This window comes from Vipera ursinii, assembly GCF_947247035.1.
Source record: "Vipera ursinii genome assembly, chromosome: 1".
NCBI lineage: Eukaryota > Metazoa > Chordata > Lepidosauria > Squamata > Viperidae > Vipera > Vipera ursinii.
In genome coordinates, this window is record NC_139512.1 from 271898620 (window position 1) to 271912243 (window position 13624).

Genomic DNA, 13624 nt, shown 5'->3' on the forward strand with positions numbered 1-13624 from the left:
CAAATTATGTCTCCCAGGATGCTGAGATGGTCCATTTTCCTCTCAGCATATTCATTCTCCCTCCAATACCGACCAGGTAAGGACATGGGTCATGCAGACGCTCTGAGCAGATTGCCCCTTAGCACAACAGAGGAGGACCCTGCCCCAGTGGGACAAGTAATGTCCCTACAAGATATTCCTGATCTGCCCCTAACTGCTAAAGACATAGCTGAGGCAACCAATAAGGACCTCATCTTAAGGAGAATAATGGCCTGGGTCATGAGCGGTTGGCCCAACGCCAACCCGGACGTAAAATACAGTCCATTTTTCAGAAGGAAAGATGAATTATCAGTTCATATGGGTTGCTTACTCTGGGGAACTCGCGTAGTAATTCCAGAAATTCACAAATCAGCTATTTTATTTGAATTACATGAGGGACACCCCGGAATAGTAAGGATGAAGGCCCTGGCTAGGAGTCACTTGTGGTGGCCTGGATTGGACCACGACATTGAGGAATGCGTTGCCAATTGCCATCTGTGCCAACGTTCAAGGCCTGAACAACAACACATCCGCACACATAAATGGGAGCTAGCTAGGAATCCTTGGTCCAGGATTCATATTGACTTCGCTGGACCTTTCCAGGGGTTAACGTTCCTTGTAGTGGTCGACAGCTACTCTAGATGGCTAGAAGTAGTACCAGTCGGTTCAGTAACGGCAGGCAGAACAATACAGGCATTAAGGGGCCTCTTTGCCACTCATGGGTTGCCGGATTTAATAGTGTCTGATAACGGGCCACAATTCACATCTATTGAATTTCAGGATTTCCTCAAGGCCAACTCGATTAAGCATAAGACTTCTGCACCCTTCCATCCCTCCACCAACGGATTGGCTGAAAGGAACGTGAGGACCACGAAGGACGCGCTTAAAAGAATCATTCGAGGTGACTGGCATCAGAGACTAGCTGAGTTCTTGTTGGCTCAGCACACAACCCCTTGTTCGGCTACAGGGAAAAGTCCAGCTGAAATGAGGTGGGGCAGGAAAATTTTGACCAAGTTGGACAGACTACACCCCGACAGACTCCAACCAAACATTGAATTGGACATTCCTAACAGAACATTTGAAGTGGGGGACTTGATTTGGGCCAGGAACTACGCCCAAGGGGACAAATGGATTCCAGGGGTGGTAACTGAAATCTTAGGTCCCCTATCATACATCATTGAGGGGGAAGGGAATAGGAGCTGTAAAAGACACATAGACCAGCTGAGGAAAAGATCTAGGGGGTGTGTGCCGGCTGAGGGGGACCAAAGCTCAGTAAGGGGAAACAGTACAGACAACATTAGGCCAGAAAGTGGTGTAGAGGTTGGGCAAGATGACACTTTCCCTGAGGCCCAACAACAACAATTCAGTCCAATCGATTGGGAAATACCCCTGCGAAGTAGGCCAGTGACCACTGAATCCCAAACACAACCTAATACACAAGGCAGTACATCTGAAGCCAGTAACCCTGAGCCCAGGTCTAGTAGCAACCAGCATAGTAACCAGCAGCCAAGCAGTCAACCAGGAAGAAGGGTCCCTAATAGCCAAAGTAACAGATACCCGTCCAGAATACATAGGCCACCAAAATACCTAATGGATTTTGTAAAGAGATGACACCAACTGGGGGGTAAGGGGTGTTGTGTATGTAAATAGTTAGCAATAAGCCATGAAAGAGATTGCAAACACATTGCAGCTTTGCAAGGTTTAAAGCGGGAAAATAAGGTGCAATCATTGGACGCCACAACCAAGGAGCGGGAAAATAGACTGCTTGTATTGGCTACAGTTCAAACGCTTCCTCTATAAAAGGGTTGCAACATTTGACAGTTAACAGTTGATTTTGTGTATTCAATAAACTCGTTCAGTGTTAACCACTCTGAGTCCTCGTCATCAATCTTACAAGTATAAAGTACATTTCTTCCCTCCCCTCTCCTTTACAGCCCAAGAAACTAACAAGGCTCTATACTGAGCCTTTTGTCCTGTCCACTATCTAGTTGCAGGCTTTTATGCTGTTTCTTATCAGACCGTTTCCTTGGCAGCATCTCTTTGCCCCATCTCCTAAGGCCTTTGCTATGTATACTGATACCCCAGCCCTGTCAAACATGATTCACTCTGAGGTGAGGCAGTCCCCAACCCCAGAAGGCCCAAGCTGTTTGGGAATTCCATCATAAAGCAGAGCCTGCAAGATGGCTACTTGGTAGTTAATTGAATGTACTCTTTGTATGCTTTTCTGTCATTTTTTTAATTTTGTGTTTTTACCTATTGAGCCTATTACCTATTTTTACCTATTGAGCCACAGGATCTCTCTCGCTCTTTTTTAGCTTTCTGCAAGGGGAGATATGAGTCAAATGTTAACTATTTAGATTACCTTGCTAGGCCCCAAACATGGGGCAAATCTTTATTTCCTGTTTTCAGCCTTATCTCAAAGGCCATCGAACAGGCTGTAGTCACACCGGACAGTTCATATATTTGTGGAAATTACTAACAAAGAATTAAGGGAGACTAAGATGCATTTCTGACTCTTTAGTCTTCATCAGTCAGTCATACCCTTCTGAGATTCGAACCTGGGCTGATTGCATATTAGGCAGTATTTTTACCTATTGAGCCACAGGATCTCTCTCGTTGTTTGTTAGCTTTCTGCAAGGGGAGATATGAGTCAAATGTTAACTATTTAGATTACCTTGCTAGGCCCCAAACATGGGGCAAATCTTTATTTCCTGTTTTCAGCCTTATCTCAAAGGCCATCGAACAGGCTGTAGTCACACCGGACAGTTCATATATTTGTGGAAATTACTAACAAAGAATTAAGGGAGACTAAGATGCATTTCTGACTCTTTAGTCTTCATCAGTCAGTCATACCCTTCTGAGATTCGAACCTGGGCTGATTGCATATTAGGCAGTATTTTTACCTATTGAGCCACAGGATCTCTCTCGCTCTTTGTTAGCTTTCTGCAAGGGGAGATATGAGTCAAATGTTAACTATTTAGATTACCTTGCTAGGCCCCAAACATGGGGCAAATCTTTATTTCCTGTTTTCAGCCTTATCTCAAAGGCCATCAAACAGGCTGTAGTCACACCGGACAGTTCATATATTTGTGTAAATTACTAACAAAGAATTTGCCCCATGTTTGGGGCCTAGCAAGGTAATCTAAATAGTTAACATTTGACTCATATCTCCCCTTGCAGAAAGCTAACAAAGAGCGAGAGAGATCCTGTGGCTCAATAGGTAAAAATATTGCCTAATATGCAATCAGCCCAGGTTCGAATCTCAGAAGGGTATGACTGACTGATGAAGACTAAAGAGTCAGAAATGCATCTTAGTCTCCCTTAATTCTTTGTTAGTAATTTACACAAATATATATATATATATATATATATATATACTGCCCTTCTCTCATAGGACCCAGGACGGACATATACATGAATGCATATGTCTTCATTTTCTCCTTTTTTCCTGCATCCTTGTGGTGGGTTCATAGGATACTCTTCTTTTTATTGTCCATGACATATGTGAGGGAAGTTTTTTTTAAATTCAAGATGGCAGCCATTAAAGCCCCATCATTTTGTATGTACCTCTGTGTTGCATGCATGCACAAAGGGGCAGAGCCTTCTATCACATTGTTTGTGACTGCTGTCTTGTCCTCTTCTACTGATGCTAGTAATCAAAACCTAGCTGAATGGCAGTTGACACTTTTAATCAAGCTCAGTTCAATTTTGCCATCTAAGAACATCTCTCTTTAAGCATTTTTCCCCCTAGACCAGGGATATGAGATGTACATCTAGCATCATTGCAGGGAGAAGAAGAAAAACAGAGCCTGTAGGTCAAATAAAAAAATACTAATAATTAAGATGTTTTCCATTAAAATACTTATCTCATTTTGTGGGATGTATGCCATATTTAGCTTTTCACTATCAATTTTTCACTTAGGAACAGAAAACTGTAAGTAATCCAGGCATCTCTGAATGTCCACATATTATTGAAAAGCTCTGTTCCGCTCAATATAGTGTTAAGGATCTATGGGAGTTGTAGTCCTACAATCTTTGGAGTGTTATTCTCTATCCTAGTCTAACTGCAGCATTTATTTTGTTGAATATTATTGATGCTTGTAGGCAGTCCTTGTTTAATGGGCCTGCTCACAACAGGCCCACTACATGTATTTTATGATCTGTGAATCCTAATCCTTCCAATACTTTGCCTAAAATGCATTGTTCTCTCTTGACCAGGTTTTTTGTTATTGTTGTTCAGTCTCTAAGTCGTGTCCAACTCTTCGTGACTCCATGGATCATAGCATGCCAGGCCCCGGTCCTCCACTGTCTCCCTGAGCTACCTAAACTCATGTCCACTGCATTAATGACACTATCTAACCTTCCCTTCTCATTTTGCTTTCAATCTTTCCCAACATGAGGGTGATTTTCAGTGATGACCAATTTTTACTTTTGACCAATTTGCTAGGTACCTGACTTATGATTGTTTATCTTGGAGATTTGTGAATATCAAGAATTCCTTCTTGGTGGTATCAAATAAGATTTCTCATGAAGTTCGTACATAGTTGTTTAAAACAGATTTTAATAAAATCATCATTTTGGATTCAAGTACATATTCCAAATCGCGCTTCATGTTTTGCTTATTTTTAACGTACGGTGTTGCTTTAGCTTAAACTTTACGCATAATTATACATGTTAGGGAAGCTTGCTTTGAACTTAGCTGCGATTCAGCAATAAATTTTGAAGGGCTTTTATATTCACTGCACTTAAGTCCAAATTCAGAAAACCACCTGACCTACGTAAATCAAAGTGGGAAGAAAAAAAATTATGACAAGCAATGTGATTGGATCTGGAAAAAGAAAAAAAATGATGGCAGATCAGATTGACGAGGACTGGAAACCACCTTTGTGTCTTTAAATCTGGTACTTGTGGAGAGGTCAGCTGGAACAACCATTCTGGAGATTAAAAAAAAATCTGCTCTTGTGGCAGGTGTTTGCCTTGAAAGACAGAAAAACAAACGAATAAGCTTTCTTCAGTTACTTTCAGGGAAAGCTTCAAGAAAGCTTGGGCTGCTCTTACAGAGACAGTTTTGCCCTACTCTTGGAATTGTCTGACAGAGAGATATCCGGATAACCTTTCTGAATGGCTTCACCCACCTTGTTGAACTAGCCATTTTAGGTAAGCAGATGCTGTGCAGCACTTCTGAGATTCTGACCAAGAATGTTTAGCTTTCAGTTTGACAGATCTGAAATGGACATGAAGGTTTTGGTCTTCCCTGTCTCTTGAGTCTTGTCTGATTCCCTTCTGATTATCATCAGTCTTTCAAACTAATTAAAAACTTGCTCCTTACCTTGTAAGAAAAAAAAAGTCAAATCAATATCATTAAAATATTTGGGTGAATTTGAGTAATTGTTTTATAGCCTTTGCATTACAAGTAGCAAATATGCCAAGATTAATTTGGTTTTAATCAGTCAAAAGAAAGAAGGGGTAGAAAGAGTTAGAGAATAAGAGCAAAAAGAGAATGGAGCTGCAGTCGTAACATACCACAAAATATATTCCTTTGAGGAATCTTGTGAAATTGCCTGGATTTGATGCTGCACAATGCAGCTGCCACATTACTGATTGAAGTTTAATTACATCCTGCGAATTGTTTTAATTTGTGTCTGTATGTGAATGATTTTAGAACATACTAAAGAAAGACCAGGAAAGAATTTGATAATATTACTAAAATCAAAGGTAAAAGGATCCTTGTATTACCATGATTTAATGGCACAGTAATCCTTCTAATGTCAAAGTACTTCAAAAATATGTATTCATATCACTATTACAGGAGAATAACATTTTATAAACAAAATATTAATGTCATGTTAAGTGAAATACCATACATTTTACTATTAGAATGTAAGCTGTATATATCCACCATTAATTTTCTTTGAAATGAAAATTACATATATAAAAATCACATGAAGAATAAAATAGAACTAGCTAAGAAACAATAGGTGTAACACCAATGTATCAAGCATTTTAAGTATTTTTTTTACCACAATTAACCACTGAAAAAGCCTGGAGGATCCAGTATAACCCTTTCCTAACCAATTTTATTAAAAGGTATATGTTTTTTAATGAGCTACAATGAAGAAATCTGATTTCTTGTCAGTTAGATCAGGGGTGTCAAACTGCTGGCCCACAGGCCGGACACGTCACGAAGAAACCACGCCCAACCCATTGCTGGCAATGGAGAAAAAGTTCCAATACGTCATGGGACATCACATGACGCCGCAAGTTTGACATGTCTGAGTTAGATGGATATCCTTTGCTAAAATCAAAAGTATTCTTGAGAGAATTCCAGTTGATTTAAGAGAGTCCCTCAGGGATTTAGACCTCAGTACATGTAGGCAATAAGGGGCCAGCTATCCTTTTATACTGGCTGTCTTTTATACTACAGGTAGTCCTCAACGTATGACCACAGTAGAGCCCAACATTTCTGTTGCTAAGTGAGACATTTGTTAAGTGATTTTTGCCCCATTTTACAGTTGTTAAGTGAATCACTGCACTTGTTAAATTAATTACACAGTTGTTAAGTGAACCTGGCTTCCCCATTGACTTTGCTTGTCAGAAGGTGGTCACATGATCCCGGGACCCTGTAATTGTCATAAATGTGAGTCAGTTGTCAAGCATCTGAATTTTGATCACACGACCATGGGGATCCTGTAAGGTTGTTAAGTGGGAAAAAATGGTCAGAAATTACTTTTTTCAGTGCCATTGCAACTTTGAACAGTCACTAAACAAACTGTTGTAAGTTGAGGAATACCTGTACATGCTTCTGGTGGATACCATGTCAGTCAAATGCTGAAATTCAGGTGTCTAATCTGAGCCTCTCCTTTCTTTTCTATCCAGAATTTGTCATTGGATACTTTACCTCACTTTGATGTTGCCTGGAAAAGAGGTTTATTGTAAGTTTAGGCTAGAAAGAATGGCTAATTTGGGGCATCTCCAGGAGTTCATGTTCAAATGTGGTTGAAACGGGATAGGGACACTAAACACAGACAGTGGAAGTTCTTATTCCAATTAGGATATCACAGATTGATTCTTGTTTTTACAATGACTGCTCTTAATTTCATTTGTTTAGACATCTAAGGATACAGTAATATGAAAGAAGTTATTATTGACTGTAGTAATAGCAAGCAGTTCTGATTGGAATTAACATGTTATATAATCATTTTTCTATATGAATAGAACCTGATAGTGTCTGATTCATATATCACATCAATAACCTTTTGAAGAAGCATTAATGACCTTGCTTATACTGTATGTAATATTGAGCCATTATGAGCAGGTCCCATATCATGTTAAGGAAAAATCAAATTATCTGCGGTTAGCAGATTGGTTATACTGCAGATATTTAAAATGACGTAAATAAATTCATGTGAACAGTTCATAGGATTATTTTTCCAATGTTACAGTAAGATAGAACACTAAAATACTATACATATCTATTCAAAACCAGGAGAAAATCCCTTAATTAATTCATTTCTAGATTCAAAATTTTCAGGTGTCCCTTGTTTAAAAAAAAACCCAAAAACACAAGGGCATTGAAGATCCACAAATCTAATTGCTAAAATACTAAAGCTAGAATCATATATCTTGCTAATTATAATGAAGTTTGTTTGGTTCTAATTTAATGTGAAATTTATTTAATAAACTTTAATTAAAAAATGCAACCTCAAAAGTATCTTTAGTAAAAAGGTGAGTATACTTAATTCATATTGCTATACTGAATTCCTATGAATCAAGGAAATCTGGACATGGTCAAACAAAAGATGACAAGACTGAACGCCAACTTCTTAGGAATCAGCGAACTAAAATGGACAGGAATGGGTGAATTTAATTCAGATGACCATCAGGTATACTACTGCGGGCAAGAATCCCTCAGAAGAAATGGAGTAGCCTTCATAGTCAATAAAAGAGTAGGAAAAGCAATACTGGGATACAATCCCCAAAATGACAGAATGATCTCAGTTCGAATCCAAGGCAAACCATTCAATATCACAGTAGTCCAAGTCTATGCCCCAACCACCAGTGTTGAAGAGGATGAAATTGACCGGTTCTATGAAGCCCTACAGCACCTTATAGAACTAACACCAAAAAATGATGTCCTTATCATCATGGGGATTGGAATGCTAAAGTAGGAAGCCAAAAGATAACCAGAATAACAGGCAAGTTTGGCCTTGGAGTACAAAATGAAGCAGGGCACAGGCTGACAGAATTTTGTCAAGAGAATACGATGGTCATAGCAAACACTCTTTTTCAACGACCAAAGAGACGGCTCTACACATGGACATCACCAGACGGTCAACACAGAAATAAGATTGACTATATGCTCTGCAGCCAAAGATGGAGAAGCTCTATACAGTCAGTAAAAACAAGACCAGGAGCTGACTGTGGCTCAGACCATGAGCTTCTTGTTGCAAAATTTAGGCTTTAAACTGAAGAAAGTAGGGAAAAGCACGAGGCCACTCAGGTATGAACTAAATCATATCCCTGACGAATATACAGTAGAGGTGACAAATAGATTTAAGGAATTAGATCTGATAGACAGAGTGCCTGAAGAACTACTACGGAGGTTCGCAACATTGTACAAGAGGTAGCAACTAAAACTATCCCAAAGAAAAATAAATGCAAGAAAGCAAAATGATTGTCTGAGGAAGCTTTGCAAATAGCTGAGGAAAGGAGGGAAGCGAAAGGCAAGGGAGAAAAAGAAAGATACACCCAAATATAAACATATAAATAAATACAATCTAATCTAATATAGTTTTTTTTTTAAAAAAATATGAATTTGATTGATAGGTTCCTTGATTCAGAGTTGGATTATGGTGTCTAAGGTGGGAATGTTTACCTTTTTTCCCTTTCATCATTTTTAAAATTGAATATTTCCAGCCTCTAAACTGAGAATTACTTGGTTTTTGAAATAATATATAAGCAGATATATTGATTTTTTTGTCACATTATGCCAATGCATGAATCATGGTAGATTCCACCAAATTCATATATTTTAAGCAATTTTATTGTGTGTGCTCTTAACTGTTGTGAGTTTTTGCATTTATTTCTTGGAAGGACACAGGCCAAAGCAAGTGAAACTGGAATTAAACACAAGTTTAATTGTATTTCCTTTTTACTCTTTTAAAGGAAATTGTTAATCGTTTCCTGTATTTGTTATTTCAAGATCCTGGCAAAAGTTTCCAATCTGAAATTCAGTAATGTTGCAGCATGATGGTGTTTCTTTTAAAGCTTCCCCTTTGGCATTCAAAAATGACTTGTATTTGGCATGAAAAATAATTTTGATAAGTTAGCTTAAAATTGATCCAAGTTTCTTGTACCATTTTATACAAGTTTCAAATAGCATAATTAAATCCCATTTCTTTCTTTTCCTGCTTACTAGAAAGGCAGAACATATGGTTCTTTCTCCTACTTTTTTTTTTACATATTTGAAGTAATATGTTTGTGCTGTCTTCTCCCACATCGACAATTTTTAAAAATCAAATATTGACTTTCACTATATAAACTATTTTCTTAGTTTCTTTATAGTCTTTTAAATTTAAGTATTTCAAGTATGTTAGCATCTTTTATGATCTTAGTATGACTCAGATTTACTCAAGAATAATTATGAGCTAAAAATACTAATTTCATTCTATGAAATAGGGGACCTGACTCCCAATCTGTGGCCCGGTACTGGTCTGTGGCCCATTGGGAACCAGACTGCATAAACAGCAGGCGAGCATGTGAGCTCATGAAGCTCCATTTGTGCATGTGGACACATGTTCAAAACCATCCCCTCTCTTCCCTCCACCCCCACCCCACTGAATTGGAAAGATTGGGAACCACTGCTACTGTATGAAATAGAATTACTAGCTAAAGATGATTATTTAAAAATTCCTTATATTTGTCTGCCCTTTGCATTCCTGTTCTCCATCCTGATTCCACATTATAATCAAGGGGCCATTATCTCTAATGGCTAGCTTTGGGGTGTACAAAGCACTGCAATAGAATGAGAGCAAGAAAGGTAAGAGAAATATAAGGAGAATATATAAAGAAAAGGCAGAATGAGGATATCATACAGCACCTCTTCAGATGCTGAATGGATATCACAAGGAAGAAGCTACAGAGTGTAGAACATTTCCGATTGAGTGTTGGGGGGGGGAAACCCCTAACAAGCCTAAATATTGGAGCAGTTCAACTGTGAAACAAATGACCAGACAAAAACATAGGGCCCTTTGACTAGATGTGTTCAATTCAGGTTACATGTTGAGGATGTTTTAATTTGAATTTCTGAAATATATACAGGCAATCTTCCACTTATGGCCACAATTGTGCTTGGAATTTTGATAGTAGGTTGTTGCACTACACGACCAGACTAACTTTTATAACCATTTTTATGACTAACTGGCTAAAAATACAGAATAGAAATACAACATAAAAGAAATAAGAAAGAAATAAAAGCAAGAACTGACGGAAGAATCTGGCTAATCCCGCCCACACTCTTAAACAATCCAGCGGGAGTCTTTAAGGGTTTCTTAAATGGCATCATTTTCCTGGGCTCCAAGATCACTGCAGATGGGGACTGTAGCCAAGAAATTAAAAGACGCTTGCTCCTGGGGAGGAAAGCCATGGCAAATCTAGACAGCACACTAAAAAGCAGAGACATCACCCTGTCAACAAAAGTGCGTATAGTCAAGGCTATGGTCTTCCCAGTTGCAATGTATGGCAGTGAAAGCTGGACCATAAGAAAGGCTGAACGCCAAAGAATTGAGGCCTTTCAACTATGGTGCTGGAGAAGACTCCTGCGAGTCCCTTGGACTGCAAGGCGATCAAACCGGTCAGTCCTAGAGGAGATCAACCCTGACTGCTCTTTAGAAGGCCAGATCCTGAAGCTAAAACTCAAATACTTTGGCCATCTAATGAGAAGGAAGGACTCACTGGAGAAGAGCCTAATGCTGGGAAAGATTGAGGGCAATAGAAGAAGGGGACGACAGAGAATGAGGTGGCTGGATGGAGTCACTGAAGCAGTAGGCGTGAGCTTAAATGGACTCCAGAAAATGGTAGAGGACAGGAAGGCCTGGAGGAACATTGTCCATAGGGTCGCGATGGGTTGGACACGACTTCGCAACTAACAACAACAAATGGCATCAGGTTGGTAACCACAGCGATATTACGGGGGATCTGATTCCAAAGGATAGGTGCTGCAACAGGGTATATAAGAATGACCTTGGGAGACAGGAGGAAGAGCCATAAAATTGATGAGAGGCAGATAAGAGGCAGCTAAGCCCAAAAAAGGAACGGATTGAGGGTCAAATGTCTCTGAAGTCCCTCTGTAGCTTCTTTGGCTGTAGAAGCAAAACGGGAGAGATGTACTTTGAGATTTGAAAGATTTTGTTAATGTAATCATACACTAAAATTAGATCCAGTACTTCTTGTCTAGATTACCTCACATGGCTGATACCTCCTGGATTCCAACAGATGACATTTTTTAATTGAAGGTACCCAGAGCATGGCAATTCTTTAACATTTGCCACAGAAAGCTAGTATACGAGTAATTTATCACATATTTATGGAAGACTCAACAGATTTTTAAATAACAGGCAGCAAGTGTTTGTCTCTGCAGCAGGAATGATTGGGGTCAACCCGCTGAAGCATGTATTTTAAATAGATTGTAAATGTATTTAATAAATAAAGTAAAATATTTTAATAGATTTGAGACTGCTCTGGGAGATTTTTCTGGCTAAGAAAGAAGGGTTCTTTTGCTGAAGGGTTGGTCATCCTGTGAAATACACAGAATTTCTTTTAACATCTGAAGCTGGCATATTAGTTAAGGCCTTACTAGAACAAAGAGAATACAGTTACATATTTTAATAACTTTGCAGGGTTCTGTATGTGGAACTGCCTTGAATTTTATATCAAATACTGCAAGAATGCTACCAACAGGCAGCATCAATACGTTTCTCCAGTTTTATAAATATTCATTTGTTCCTACTAAATTTCAAATATCAATTTAGGGAGCTGGTGCTACTCTATAAAGTCTCTCACATCTTGAAACAATAACAGGATAACTGATGCATGTAGTATCCCTATCCCAAGATCTGGAGGTTGTATTCCAGGTGGCTTCCATGCTGAAGGGCAGGGAGAGGCTACCCCAAAATCTCACTTTTTGTTGGTAATCTCCCAACTCTGTGGAATGCCTTCCCCAGTGACATAATGTATACCTGGCATTATAATTATTAATATCTTTTTGGTGCCAGACCCAAAAAAACATTTCTATTCCTGCAGGAGCTAAAACAAACTAATTACTGCTTTTAGTGCGTGTTTATTTCAAGTAAAGGCAAGATTTTTTTTTAAAAAAACTTGGATTGCAATTTATTGTTCAGTAAAGATTCATACTGTAATATGTAAAGCCTATCAAAGCAGAGAAATGATATCTTTTTAAAAACAAGTTAAAATCACAACTCATTTTCCTTTGCTTTCCATTATGGTTCTGAACAAACAGGGCAAAGGTGGGCATACTAGCAATAATTGTAAGATTGTATAGTGTCCACACTGTAAAAGCCAATTAACTGCTATGAATGATAGTATATTGGCCAGATTTCTATGATAGGAAACATGTGCAATGCCATTGTGGAAGATGTTGATGCTTTTCCATTCATTCTTTGGAGATGGTGGGGAATGTTAAAAAAAGGTGCTGGGATCAATTTTCATTCATGTGTATGAATATTTTGTCTTTCAAGCTCTAAAAATAATCAGTAGAATAATTTATTATAAATATGAATGCACAAAGTAGAAAATAATGTTATGGCATGGCATGATTTTAGAATTACCCATATTTTTCCTTGTATAAGACGCTATTTTTTCCTGCAAACACCCTGTTCAAAAATCAGGTGCGTATTATACAAGTGCAGCATCTTATACACTGAAAAATAATGGTGACCTCCGCAGTCCAGGGCATGCCTGTGTGGGTTGCCATGTCACCTGCTGCAGGTGTCAAGCCCTTGTGGGCTTGCCACTAATGGGGGGGAAGAGAGGGCAAGATCATCGGCCAGCCGAACTTCTGGATTTGACGGCTCAGTTGTTCGGCACTTCACCGAACAGCTGATTGGCGCAGAGAAACTTGCATACCAGAGCGTCTTATACAAGGGTGCATCTTATAGACAGAAAAATACAATACTAGAATAAGCTAATAATTCAGCAAGAATAAGATCATGCTGAACTTGTTAATTACTATACTTATTTTCTTATTCATTTAAACACCAATAGTTAGGCTTTTGCCAACCATGAAAATCTTTGTTCTCTTCATTACGACTACCTAAGTATCATATTGAGGAGAATTTGTTAAAGCAAATAGTTTCAAATAATTGTGATCAGGCAAGTGAAGAAAATAAGGTAATGATCAGGACTGAAATATTCATAGACGTATAGATGATCCTAGGTTTTATCAGCTAGTGGGACAGGATTCAGACTTAAAATTCAGCTTGGAGAAAGGACCTTATTTTGTTGAAAAAATACCTTTGAAAATTAATTACATAATAAATGGGTTGTTGGTGAGTGGAAGTTTTGGAATGCAAAAGGACACTCTTCTTGC

At 38.6% G+C, this 13624-nt stretch overlaps 1 protein-coding gene and 1 long non-coding RNA gene across 2 annotated transcripts in view; both read left to right on the forward strand.

Moving 5' to 3' along the window:
• The window catches only part of SASH1 (SAM and SH3 domain containing 1), a gene marked incomplete at its 5' end in the record, with an annotated part of 622444 nt that overhangs the window by 104564 nt on the left and 504256 nt on the right, over positions 1–13624 (forward strand). The window lies entirely within an intron of this gene.
• LOC310632577 overlaps positions 1753–13624 on the forward strand; it is a 79521-nt gene continuing 67649 nt past the window's right edge. Inside the window, exon 1 of the long non-coding RNA XR_014490873.1 lies at positions 1753–1822. This is a non-coding gene — a long non-coding RNA (uncharacterized lncRNA). The remainder of the gene's footprint in view (positions 1823–13624) is intronic.